Source organism: Protopterus annectens, chromosome 13.part0, assembly GCF_019279795.1.
Source record: "Protopterus annectens isolate FY-2018-M chromosome 13.part0, PAN1.0, whole genome shotgun sequence".
Lineage (NCBI taxonomy): Eukaryota > Metazoa > Chordata > Ceratodontiformes > Protopteridae > Protopterus > Protopterus annectens.
This window is the reverse complement of record NC_056747.1, coordinates 200,660,945-200,674,306: the sequence shown is the minus strand read 5'-3', so window position 1 is coordinate 200,674,306 and position 13,362 is coordinate 200,660,945.

Here is a 13,362-nt window from a genome sequence, read left to right as displayed (position 1 = left end):
TGTGTTAAAGGCTTTTTGGTTAAGAGTCTGAAGTTCAGTTTGAAAGGTAGCTGTGCAGATTATAGTGGAGTCATCTGCATATTGAATATAGGTAGTATGAGGGATAGCTGTTTGGAGGTCGTTGATAAAGATGGAAAATAGAAGTGGTCCTAAGATGGAGCCTTGTGGCACACCTAGAGAGATGGGAAGATGGTCAGATAGTGAATTTTTCCAGAGTACTGCTTGTTGGCGGTTTTCAAGGTAAGATTTAAACCAAGTTATGCTGTGGGGATCAAGTGAGATTGAGAAGAGAATGTGCAGGAGTAGTTGGTGATTCACCATGTCAAAGGCTTTGGATAAGTCTATGAATAGTGCTGAAGAGAGACTGCTTTTGTTGCGGTTAGAGTTTATGGTATTAGTGAAAGAGAGCAGTGCAGTGGTAGTACTGTGTGAAGGTCTGAAACCATGCTGACAGTTGGCAAGTAGGTTGTGTTGGAGAAGATGGTTATGGAGTTGTTTATGGATACATTTTTCCATGATTTTGGCAATAGGGGATAGTAAAGCTATGGGACGATAGTTAGAGAAATCATTGGAGTTTCCTCCTTTATATACTGGGATAATATGAGATATTTTCCAGATTTCAGGGACAGTTTTTTCATTGATGGATCTGTTTATTAATATAGAAATGGGATACGCAATGGCTTTAGCTCCTATTTGCAGGAACTCGGCAGGGAGTTTGTCTGCAGAGGGGGTGGTAGGTTTACGTTTTTGTAGCAAGGAAGAAATATATGATGTAGAAATGGGAAGAAAGTGAAATGAGCAGGGTATATTTACAGAAGAAGGAAGTATCTTTGAGGTATCGGGAGATAGGTGATTTGCAAGATTTTGTATAGTATTAGTGAAGAAGGAGTTGAAGGCATTTGCTGTTTGTATAGGGTTGTCAGGGTTAGGGTTTTGTGGGTTGGGTGTAATAGTTTGGCCTGGGGATAGAAGATAATTGATGGTGGACCAGAATTTTTTTGGTTCCTTATTGGATGTTTGTTGTAAATGAAGGTAGTAGTTCTTTTTGTCTAACAGTATGGCTTTTTTTGTGTTTTTTCTACATTCTCTGAAGGTTTGATGGTCAGCTTGGGACTTGGTAGTACACCATTTAGTCCAGGCTTTGTTTCTGGTAATGATTTTGTGTCTAGTATCCTTGCTAAGCCAGGGGGCTGGTTTGGTTTTGGTTCTGTTAGTACGAGTTGGAGCATGCTGGTCTAGAATAGATAAGAATGTGGAGTTGAAGTATTGTACTGCATCATTAAGAGGGAGTATCTTTAGAGGGGTCCAGATACATTGCTTTAGTTCTGTTAGAAAAAGTTCTGAGTTAAATAGCTTTTTTGAACGTAGTGTTCGGAAAGTGGTTGGAAAAGTTATGTCGCTTTTTTTTCTAATAATATAAGTTAATGAGTGATCACTTAGGTCATCTGGTAGGGTGCCAGATTTATACGTTTGTTGGGGAGTGTTTGTAAGTATCCAGTCTAATGTGGTTTCATTGTTATTGATTTTATTAGTTCTGGTAGGGTCTGATATAAGTTGACAGAAGCCATGTAGGTTAATGTGGAAGGTAGGGTTTGAGTTGTTGCAAGAATTCCAATCAATGTTTAGGTCACCTAGGATTAATGTTTCTTGTGGAACATTAGAAGAGAGCCAACTAAGTATGGACTCCAGAGCATTAATGTTATTTCCTGGGGGGAGATATACACAAATTATGTAAATAGATTTGCTGTAGTTTAGTTGGAGTTTAGAACATATTAGTTCGGCGTTATTGACTAAGGGGAGGTTCAGGTTTGTAGTGGTGATTTGTAGCTGTGATTTATAAAGAATTGCAACACCTCCTCCCTTTTTTTTGGGCGGTCGAGTCTTATGATTTTATATCCAGGTGGGGTGATTTCATTATCTTTAATAGAAGGTTTTAGCCATGTTTCTGATAGGCAAAGGATATCAAATTGGTTGACATCAAGGAGAGCATGGAGTTGAGCAATTTTGTTACAAATACTACGTATATTCAGATGAGCTAAGGTGAGTGAGTTGGTAAATTTTGTTGGAGATATAGGCCTAGTTTTGTTATTGATGTTGGTTTCTATGGTCTGGGTGTGCTGAGGGCCAGGGTTGGAATGAATGTCTCTGTCCAAAAGTGAGTGTGGGAGTGGATGTTGTTTGGGTTGATGATTTGTACAAAAGTAGTTGGTGAACTTTCTAGATTTCTGGTTATAGAATTTAATATGAGCTAGTCTGTGACATTTAGCTAGAAAGTAGTTAGATTTATAAGTGGGATTTTGGAAGGTCACAGCAAACGATGTTGTCGGTGAAGAGGTTTGAGAGGAGGAGAATGTAGAGGTAGAGTGTATGGGTTGTTCGTAGGAGGTTAAGATATAGGTAGTTGTGAGTGGAGTTAAAAGTGATAGTATGACTAGTATTTGTAGTTGAGAAGGGTTTAGTGTTATGTACATAGTTAGGAAGAGGGGGTGAGAGATTAACTACGAAGTAATAGTATGTTTAGAAGCAGTTAGAGGTGGGGGAGAGGTGTATAATTAGTGGGTGTAGTGAGATAGAGGGGGAGGGATGTTGTAGTTAGGGTGTGTCTGATTGGTATGAAATGTGTAGGGGTGTGGTTTGTAGAGGTATAAAGGTAGGACCAGGGGGGTGGGTGGGAATTGGGGGTAGGGTAGGGGAGTGGAGTGAGCCCGAAGGGCGAACGGAGCGGGTAGAGACAAGAGAGAGAATGTGGAGGAAGACAATCAGTGAAGTGAGAGGAACAGCAGGTAAGTCTGAAGGTGGGGGAAAGGTAGGCAATGTTTAGAGGTTAGCAGGAAGAAAGACAGGAAGTTTGAGTAGAGGACACTGATAGAAGGATTACTTCTATATAACAATTACCAGTGTTCCATAACTGGTATGGGAAGAGCTGTGTAATGGAGTACTCTTACTTGTCCAGTAATGCTTTTACTCTTGTCCAGTAATGCTTTCAGTCTCCCCAAAGTATCAGGTGAGAACGCTATATGTTTTAAGGATAGTTGTGCCTATACTGTCATCAAATTAAAGGTCTTCATCTACAAAGACTCCAGGCTTTTTTTTACTGTTTTCTAAACTTTCAGTTGTTGTTTTTTGCAAATGCTGTAATGATAAATGTTTTGACTTTGAAGGCAAATTCATATTGGCTACACCATTCTGTAATGTTAGTTGATATTTAAAGAGAGGAGGTGTCAGTGGGGTTAAGGAGAATGCTGTCAAGTTAGCAATCATCTGCATGGATGGTAAGCCAACTACTTAAGTCAGTTTTAACATCTGAGGTCAAGATGCCTGAAAGGCATTTTTCCAGGACAGAACCTTGAAAGACTCAAGTTGTGACAGGAAATGGTAAAATAGGAGTCCTCCTGTTCTTACTTAGTATGTATGCCCATGTATCCCATTGTGGCCAGTGTTATCACTGCTCCATTTAATTTACATTCTCTGAGTTTATATATGGTTCCATGATGGATTATATTATCAAACTTTTTTTAAGCAGGTTAAGGTAAGTTTCAGATAAATCTTCATCTAAGGTGGAGATGGGTAATAGAAAATGTACTTCAGGATTGCCTCTCATGCCACTAATGGATAGAGGCAGTTCCTAAATGCTGCATTCCTTACATGGGTCCCCTCAAATTATCTATGGTATGATCACAGTTATTCTCACTAGGGCTAATATACAATTATCAGCCATGGGATAGGTAAGACCAATCAGAAAATGTAAATTCAAGCACCAAAAGGGATCTGGATAAGCTTAAAATGTCCTCCAAGTGAAACTTTGTTGTGGTACTAACTAGTTATAAACAATTGCCCTTTTTAGATTACTAAGTGCCCCTCTCACCCTCCCCCCAGTTTTCAACAGCTTCCGGTGCCTATGTCTGTTCCTCATACATTTCTGGTGTTCCAGTATAATATTGTATAATGCCATCACTGAATTGTACTAACTACTGACACATTTAAGTAATGGTCTTTACATCTTGCAGCTATTCTGTTATGTTGCAACCAGCTGTTATACTAGGTTCATCAGAGCATGTGTAATGTCTGTTTGTAGTTTCGGTCCTTTGTCCCCTCATTCTGTCTGACTTTGTCCAGCTGTTTTGCAGTAACAAATTAAGGGATATGACAGTCTGTGGGAATACCACCATATGAGTACCTCACACGCAAAAGACTTTGATGCTGCCAGATTCATACTATCAACACCATTACCCATGATAACATCCCTAACCCAGTGAGCCACACCAGCTGCCAAACAGAGAGGTTTAATTTCTCATACAATAAACAGTATATAGACATACATTGTCACCCTTGCATTATATAAGACATACAGTGTGTGGCCAGGTTCTATGTCACAGCCCTGGAATTGGTTGGTCTGCTGATATATCATTGCAGACTTACTGTTACAGCAGTTGTATGGGAACACTGGTGTGTTGAGGTTGGTGGAAGAACAGACCATGATCTGCTGGCATAGACAGTAGTGCAAATATCATGTGACCTCACTATTTAACATCTCCCTTGATTGCTGTAGTGAATATTCCAACCATAAGGCCTAGTGAATATTATAGAACACATACTATTGGACTGGGTATCTGAAGTCCCATGTGGATGTTGCATCTCTCCAAATAGCCCACAATATTCCCTTGCCTACATGCATCTGGTCCATACATACAATAGCATATTATAGTACTCCTTACAAGTGGTGTGTAGGTGAGTAATGTACCTTGCAAATGCAGCAGTTGACAGAACTGTAGTTCAGGGCTGACTCTGTCTGATGCATGCAGTACACAGCCAACACATGGTTAGGTACAGGTTGTGTGGGCTGACTGACATTATTTTTACTATATTTATGCAGGTTGGAGTAAGGTGTCAGTCCCTAAGGCCCTAGATTGTCTATTGGGCAAGGCCAGGGCATACTGGGTATGCCTATGTCTGCCTACTGCGACATCTTCAGGGGTTTCCTCCTTTGAATCCCCCTGTGGGTGTGACAGTGGGGACTTCGGCACTGGTGAGGGCTGTGCACCCCTTCCCTGTGTCTGCAGGATCATATTGTGTAGCACAGCAATACTGTGAACATCTGTGCACATGTGGCTGGAAAGTACTGCAGGGCTCCACCGGATATATCAGGGCACCGGAACCCTGACTTCAGCAGCCTAAACACATGCTCTATGATGTCCCTAGTTTGTGCGTGTGCCTCATTAAGGCATTCTTCCATGGGTGTGTGTGCATTTTTGATGCATGCCATCATCCACGGATTTAGTGTATAGCCATCATCACCCAGTAAATGGCCGTGCAGGATGTCACCCCTTGCAAACATCTAGTACAGCTGTGATACATGCCAGATATGGGAGTCATGATAACTGCCATAGCACATACATTCATGATAATGCCCTGGGCATTGAACATGACCTGGCAGTTGATGAAATGATACCCCTTGCAATTGATGTAGATTTTACCCTCCTCACTGGGTGATGCCTTGATGTGTACATGAGTGCTCTCTAAGGCACCCAGTATCTCAGGGAAGTGTGCTAATTGGTAGAAATGTTGCATATTGCTGGTCCACTCCTCAGGGGTGTGGGGAAAATAAATGTGCTTACTGGCATGTGGTAACACTTTATACAGGAACTGGTTGAGTACCTGGATGCTGATGCATGTGACATCCCCATCATGTCCCCAGTTGGTCTTTGGAATGTACCTGTAGCTAGTACCCTAAGAGCTACACATACCTTTGTTTCCACTGGCATGGGTTACCCCGGGCCTGAACACTCTTTTCCTTCTCAGTCTAGGCCTATTGTCAGCAGCATCAGTACTGAGCTCAGCATCTAGCACATACAGATGTAGCACAGCTGCAACAGCATCAATACTGACCTCAGCATCTAGCACATCCAGATGTAGCACAGCAGCATCAGTACTGACCTCAGCATTTGGCACATACAGATGTAGCACAGCAGCAACATCAGTACTGACCTCAGCATCTAGCACATCCAGATGTAGCACAGCTGCAACAGCATCAATACTGACCTCAGCACCTAGCACATCCAGATGTAGCACAGCAGCATCAGTACTGACCTCAGCATATAGCACATACAGATGTAGCACAGCAGCAGCAACATCAGTACTACTGACATCAGCATCTAGCACATCCAGATGTAGCACAGCAGCATCAGTACTGACCTCAGCATCCAGCACATACAGATGTAGCACAGCAGCAGCATCAGTACTGACCTCAGCATCTAGCACATCCAGATGTAGCAGAGCTGCGACAGCATCAATACTGACCTCAGCATCTAGCACATACAGATGTAGCAGAGTTGCATCAGTACTGACCTCAGCATCTAGCACATACAGCTGTAGCAGAGCTACAGAAGCATCAGTACTGACCTCAGCATCTAGCACATGCAGATGTAGCAGAGCTACAGAAGCATCAGTACTGACCTCAGTATCTAGCGCATACAGATGTAGCAACATCAGTACTGACCTCAGCATCTAGCATATACAGATGTAGCAGAGCTGCAGCAGTACTGACCTCAGCATCTAGTATATACAGATGTAGCAGAGTAGCAGCATCAGTACTGCCTCAGCATCTAGCACATCCAGATGTAGCACAGCAGCATCAGTACTGACCTCAGCATCTAGCACATACAGATGTAGCAATGCTGCATCAGCATCAGCACTGACCTCAGCATCTAGCACATACAGATGTAGCAGAGCAGCATCAGCACTGACCTCAGCATCTAGCACATACAGATGTAGCAGAGCTGCAGCAGTACTGACCTCATCATCTAGCACATACAGATGTAGCAGAGCTGCATCAGCATCAGTACTGACCTCAGCATCTAGCACATACAGATGTAGCAGAGCAGCATCAGTACTGACCTCAGTATCTAGCACATACAGATGTAGCACAGCAGCATCAGTACTGACCTCAGTATCTAGCACATACAGATGTAGCAGAGCAGCAGCCGCATCAGTACTGACCTCAGCATCTAGCACATACAGATGTTGTAGCAGCAGCATCAGTACTGACCTCAGTATCTAGCACACACAGATGTAGCAGGGCAGCATCAGCACTGACCTCAGCATCTAGCACATACAAATGTAGCAGAGCTGTAGCAGCCGCTAGCATTCTCTCAGTTAAAATTCCCAAGTTTGTACTCCATTGGTGCAGAGTATGGGGGTGAAATCAGATTGAAGGGTAAATACAACCTTTTATAGTGCTTTGCTGTAGGTGTAGCCTGTGTGATTGGCTACCTATGATGCATTCCACCTGCCAAGTACATCATTATGGACTCAATGTACATAGTTTAAGTGAAAATGGGGTCATCAGTAATTAATATCTTACTGGCTTTCTCAGCCAATTTTTTTTTTTTTTTTTTGGACAGCCTTCCTCTCTCAACATGATTGCATGCTGTGCAAACACACACAGACATGCAGAAACACGTGCCGCCCCTAAAGTAAACAAAGATTAGTAGAGACTGTACACACCCCCCTGCTCAGCAGAGTAACTTGCCATCCACACAGGCACTGCTTAGCTCCAATAAGCTTAGAAGTCCTCAGACACACACACGCTTGATGTCAGCTACCTCTTCTCTGGACACCAACATGGTTCTATGATTACACCGATGGGATCTGCGGACATGGATACCCATTTCTGCTCTTCAGTAATCCCAGCTCATTCGCACAGTGATCCATACACACAACCTGGAAACTACATGGTTCCAGGCCCTGCCTTGTTAGCAACAGCACCATTCCACCATTGCAGATACTCCATGCAGGGTTCTATAATACATTACTCACATATTAATACATCTGTTTTTTACACTCTTTTTTTTATTTATGTATTTATTTTCATAAAAGCATGTTTGCGCACTGTGGCATGCCGTGCAAGCATTCCCACATCATTAAAAAAAAATAAATTATTTTAAATTATTTCCCAGGTAATTTTGGACACATGGTGGATAATTTTGCACATATCTGTGTCTGCTATGCTATTTCTGTCCATTGAACTACACTTTAGCAGCCCCTGTTTTCTGTTTAAAATCCTGTACACAGAATTTTTCCATGTACACTACGGACACCAACATGGGGTCTGCAGGACTGCCTATCTGCTTGCTGGATTGCTCTACCTTCCTCATTTGCATGCAGTTCACCTACGTATGAGGTGATTCTCATGCCACGGATACTTCTGTGTTGGCTGGTGCATATGCACTGCCCAGCTCTGTTTGCTGGATCGCAAACCTGCTTACTTTCATGTACGTAGTGTGCCACGATGCCTATATGGAAAAAAAGTCCATGTAGGCTTTATTAAATTCCCCCATAATGTCAGTGGTTTTGTACTAAAGCATGTACCTATAAGGTTTTAAGTTTTTAATAATTGTTTAAAACTTTAGTATAAAGGGGAATGCTGGTAAGGGGAATTCTTGTCTAATTCCAGTTAATTGGAGGATAATTATTCCCACAGATTACCAAACAAGTGATATGGATTCATACAGAGCTATAAAGACCATGATATTTTTATCCAGAGCATTTTGATTTTCAACACTTTATAGAGAAGAGGAATTTCAAAATGATCATTTGTCATAATGGTGTTGAGTTCAAATACACCCATCGGCATATTATTTTTTTTATTTTGGTAATGAATTAGTTCCTATATATATATATATATATATATATATATATATATATATATATATATATATATATATATATATATCTTGTTTTTTATTTTTTAAATGTCACTGAATATTCTGTGGAACATGGTAACTGACTGTTGAAAGAAGCATTAAATCTGTCTGGGCCAGTGGCCTTTCCTGATTGTAAGGAGGTAAAAGATTCAGAAATTTCATGGGTAAAGAAATCAGCTTGCAATGCTTCTAGCATATCATCTGAGACTATAGATGGACTAGAACTAGACAAAACCTTATTTGTATTGGATGAATTTATATGAGAGCTTTGTGATTGCAGTACATTCATTTAAGTATTGTAAAAATGAAGTGTAGCTTGCAGTTTAAGACATAGTGAATCAAGTTGTATAACAGAAATATTACTTAAATTATGATTAGGTTTTAAGATACTTGCAAGAAACTTGAAAGCAACACTGACCCAGTTGGCATATTTGGCAGAATGTTTTGTCTCTAAAATTGAACAGTTAGTGGTTTGTAGGGATTTAAATTCAATTTGAACTGAATCAGGAGCTGTGTGGATGTAGCAAATTTTGCAGAAGAAAAAACTTTATTATTAATGCTTCAAACATTAACAACCATCAGAGATATTTGAAATTTTCCTGTCTGTGACTTGTAAATTAAAGCTTTGTTTGCAAGATAAAATACGTATGTGACATCTGAAAATGAGCTAGTGAATGTTTTATAAATCAGAATTTAACCTGCATTCACAGAACAGCAATTTATAAAAGTCAACACTGTCTACCTTTCAAGCTGAGAAAATACGTTGGACTGTTCAGAGTAAAATTGGCAAAGAAAACTGTTGATAATAATAACTGCCAACATGAAATCAGCTCATATTACAAATTACAAGAGTCCATATCTATATTTTATGTACCTCACAGTATTGATTAAAGTGTGTCAAGGCTGTATACCATGTTTGTTTTTTTTCCAGTTTATACCTGTTGATTAACCTTTTGCGTGCGTGTATATTTATTGGATGTCGCATTTAAGATTGGTTGTTTGGCATTTGAGAACAAGAAAAAATAGCTTGATATACAGTTTCAGAATATGCAGTTAATTTGTGTCTTCTTGGTTTCCGACACTATGTAACTAGACAAGGATACAATTTGAATAATATTATTATTAGCTGCATCTTCTCATTTAATTTCTCTGCAGCGTCACTCTTGACAGAACATCAATGTCATGAATATGGTTTTATCTCATATGTGCAAATTACTGATACTCTCAAGAGAGCTCACAGCCTAGAGGCCCATGGTGGGTGCCTGGTCATGTTGCACCATGACTGTGGTGTCTATAGATGTATCTTGCAATCTATAGCCATATAAGCAAGAAAGTGTAAATTATTAACTGCCATTAGGTATGTACAGTTTTGATTGTACTACAATGAATGTGGTCATAGACCTGTACTGAAATAAGTGAGTAATGCTGCGTACAGTTCAATAAAGATGAAAGCATGAAACCTGATAATGTTAAGGAAATAAAGGTTCTACTGCATTAATTGTTGAATTACAGCTGTATTGCAACACTTGCGTTATATGAACTGTTCTGCAATAAAGACTTGAAAATATAACAATAACTGCAAGAAGTCACCCATAATAAAGTTGTGTTGTGCAATATGTGTGTATTTTGGGCTAATGTTCATGAAACTGACTATTACATCTGCTCTGAACTAAAAACAGAAGGAATTTCTCCAAACCCAACTTCATGCTTCTTAAGACAGAAGTGGCGAACATCATGACACCCATGCAGATGGACAATACAGTTACGGCTACTGAATCCGACACAATTGCACTTTATAAGCACTTACATGAGTGCATGGATCGTGCTATCCCAAACAGAACCAAGATGCTATCCTCCAAAAAAAGGAAGCCAATCTGGAGGTCCCCTGCCATAAACAAACTGTCCAACAGAAGGAAGAAACCCTTGCAAAAGAGAGTAAAATCCCACGAGTGGAGGAGTTCCCTGGTCAGCCTAAGTAAGAAGCTGCAATCCCTGATAAAATCCTCCAAAGCTAGTTACGAAAACAAAATTGCCACTGATTCTAAAGACAACCACAAAGCATTCTATAGCTATGTCAAGAATCTGAATGGCAACACTCAGATCTGCTCTGAGTTACAGCACAATGGCACTAAATATACAGATCCAACTGATATTGCCAACATCCTGGCAGATAGGTTCAGTGCTAACTTTAGCCCCCTCTCACCCCCTAAAGAGCCCATCTCTATACCGGAAGAATGCAAAGTTCCTGTAATCATGGCTACACAGGTAAAAAACACACTCTCTAAAGCCAAGAACACAGCATCCATGGGACCAGACAACATCCCAGGCTGCATTCTACACGAACTACAGAACAAACTGGCACCCCACCTAAGTACCATGCTCAGTCATAGCTTCACCTCAGGCTTTGTGGCTGCTGAATGGCGCACAGCAACGGTTATCCCACTTCACAAGGGGGGAGCCACCATGGACCCCGGAAACTACTGCTCCATTAGCCTGACGAGCTTGATCTGCAAGGCCATGGAACGTATCACCATGGAACTTATAAACAAAGACATTGGTAATCTCCAAACTCTGGCTCCCACCCAGTTTGGGTTTGTAAAAGGCAGATCATGTCTCCTAAACCTGATAGACTTCTTTGAAGCAGTCACCAAAGCCATAGACAAGGATAAGGTAGTTCACACAGCCTATCTAGATCTTGCCAAGGCTTTTGACACCATCCCCCACTCTGGAATTATAGATAAACTCACTAAACTAGGTATAAATCCCTATGTCACAAGATGGGTTGCCAACAGGCTCACTGACAGAACCCACACTGTGAAAGTAGCAGACTCCAAATCCGACTGCAGACCAGTGACAAGTGGAGTACCACAGAGATCAGTCCTGGGTCCTCTCCTGTTTGGTATCTACTTCTCTGAAGTACAGGCTAACACAGAAGGTCTTTGGCTAACAAAGATAGCAGATGACTGCAAACTAGGAGCCATAATCGAAACTCCTAACGATGTGGACATCTTTCAAAAGGGTCTCACTGAGACAGATGCCTGGTGTTAAAGCCATGGCCTCAAGCTCAATGCCAAAAAGTGGATTGTCATCCCCTTTGGTAAAAACTCTGTACCCATGAACTACAACATAGGTGGTAGTATACTTAACACTGAAAGTGTGATAAGAGACCTTGGGACACAGGTGGACAGTAGTCTCTCCTTTGATAATCACATTGCCACAGTAGTCAGGAGATCCTTCTATGTGGCACACCTCATCACAAAAGGTTTCTCATCCAGAAAAAAAGAGGTCATTGTTCCCCTTCACTCATCACTCATTAGACCCATTATAGAGTACAACACCCCTTTTGGTATGTACCTCACAAGACATCTCCAACAACTGGAAAGGCCGCAGAATACCTCACAAAGAGGATTACCAGCCTCAAACAGATGCCCTACGCTGACCGTCTCAAAAAACTCCAGCTTTACTCCGTCGCATATCGCCTACTCAGAGGTGATCTCTGCCTAACATACAAAGCTATGTCAAACCCAGAGCTGTTGGACATGCTCCACTTAAAGAAATCCCAATCCCTCCGAGCTACACGCTCTAGGGACCTAAACCTTGTCACCACAATAAACAGAACATGCCGGAGGGATAGATTCCTGTCCCAGAGACTTCCCATACTCTGGAATAAACTAACTATCTGTATCAAACAAAGCTCCTCATTAGCACTCTTCAAGAAAAATCTTGATGATTGGATGGGAAATAGGAAATTCACCTCGGGGATCACCTCTGTGGCTCTGCTCGACAGTGGCACAGGAAAACAATTTTTTTGGGTGGCAAAAGCCAGGGTACCTTTTTGGCTGGGCTTGTATAGGCCCCAGAGCCAATAGCCTAGTACCTACCTATGAACCTATGAACCTATGAATACCACTAAGGAAGTGGAACACTCCAGGGAAGTAAATAGTGTATGAAGAAATAGCCAGGGAATTGTTATGGCTAGGCTTGTATAGGCCCTAGGGCTGATAGCCTAGTACCAACCTATGAACCTATGAAACTATAAGTGACTCAAGTTTAGCTAAGAAAGAGTGTTTTGCCAAACTGAAGATTTAGAGTTGTACTACAAGATATATGCATTATGATATGTGTTCTACACTAAGATCTGAAGCAATACCAGAACAACCAAGATAGATTGTGTATTGCAGGATTGTCTTGTGTTAACCATCGCATTTCAGCTATATGCATTCCTGCTATGAAGTACGATGCTGCAGGCAAGTATGAAACTGTAATAGCTGTAGACTGCAAATATACTATCTGCAACTGTATATGGGAAGGGTAGCCAACCCAACACTCCGATATGGTTTGTACACATCACAGATATTTCCACCCACTAGGGGTATATTGTCTACACCTGCATTCTGTGTATTAATGTACAGTTCATCTAGTATTTCTGTCATGCAGGCATCTCATGGATGTGTGCTCAAGTGCCACTGCAGTCTTGTATAAAACTGTACTTCTAATACTGGGTCTTATTTTGTTACTAGGTGAACTCTAGGCAACTGTCAGTCAATCAATATGCAGCAGTAGCTCAGTAGCTCAGTTTGATAAATTCTTGATCATGCCAGACATTTCAGTGTCATACCTCATACCTATCAGAAAACATATGCTAATGCAATTCTGGTAT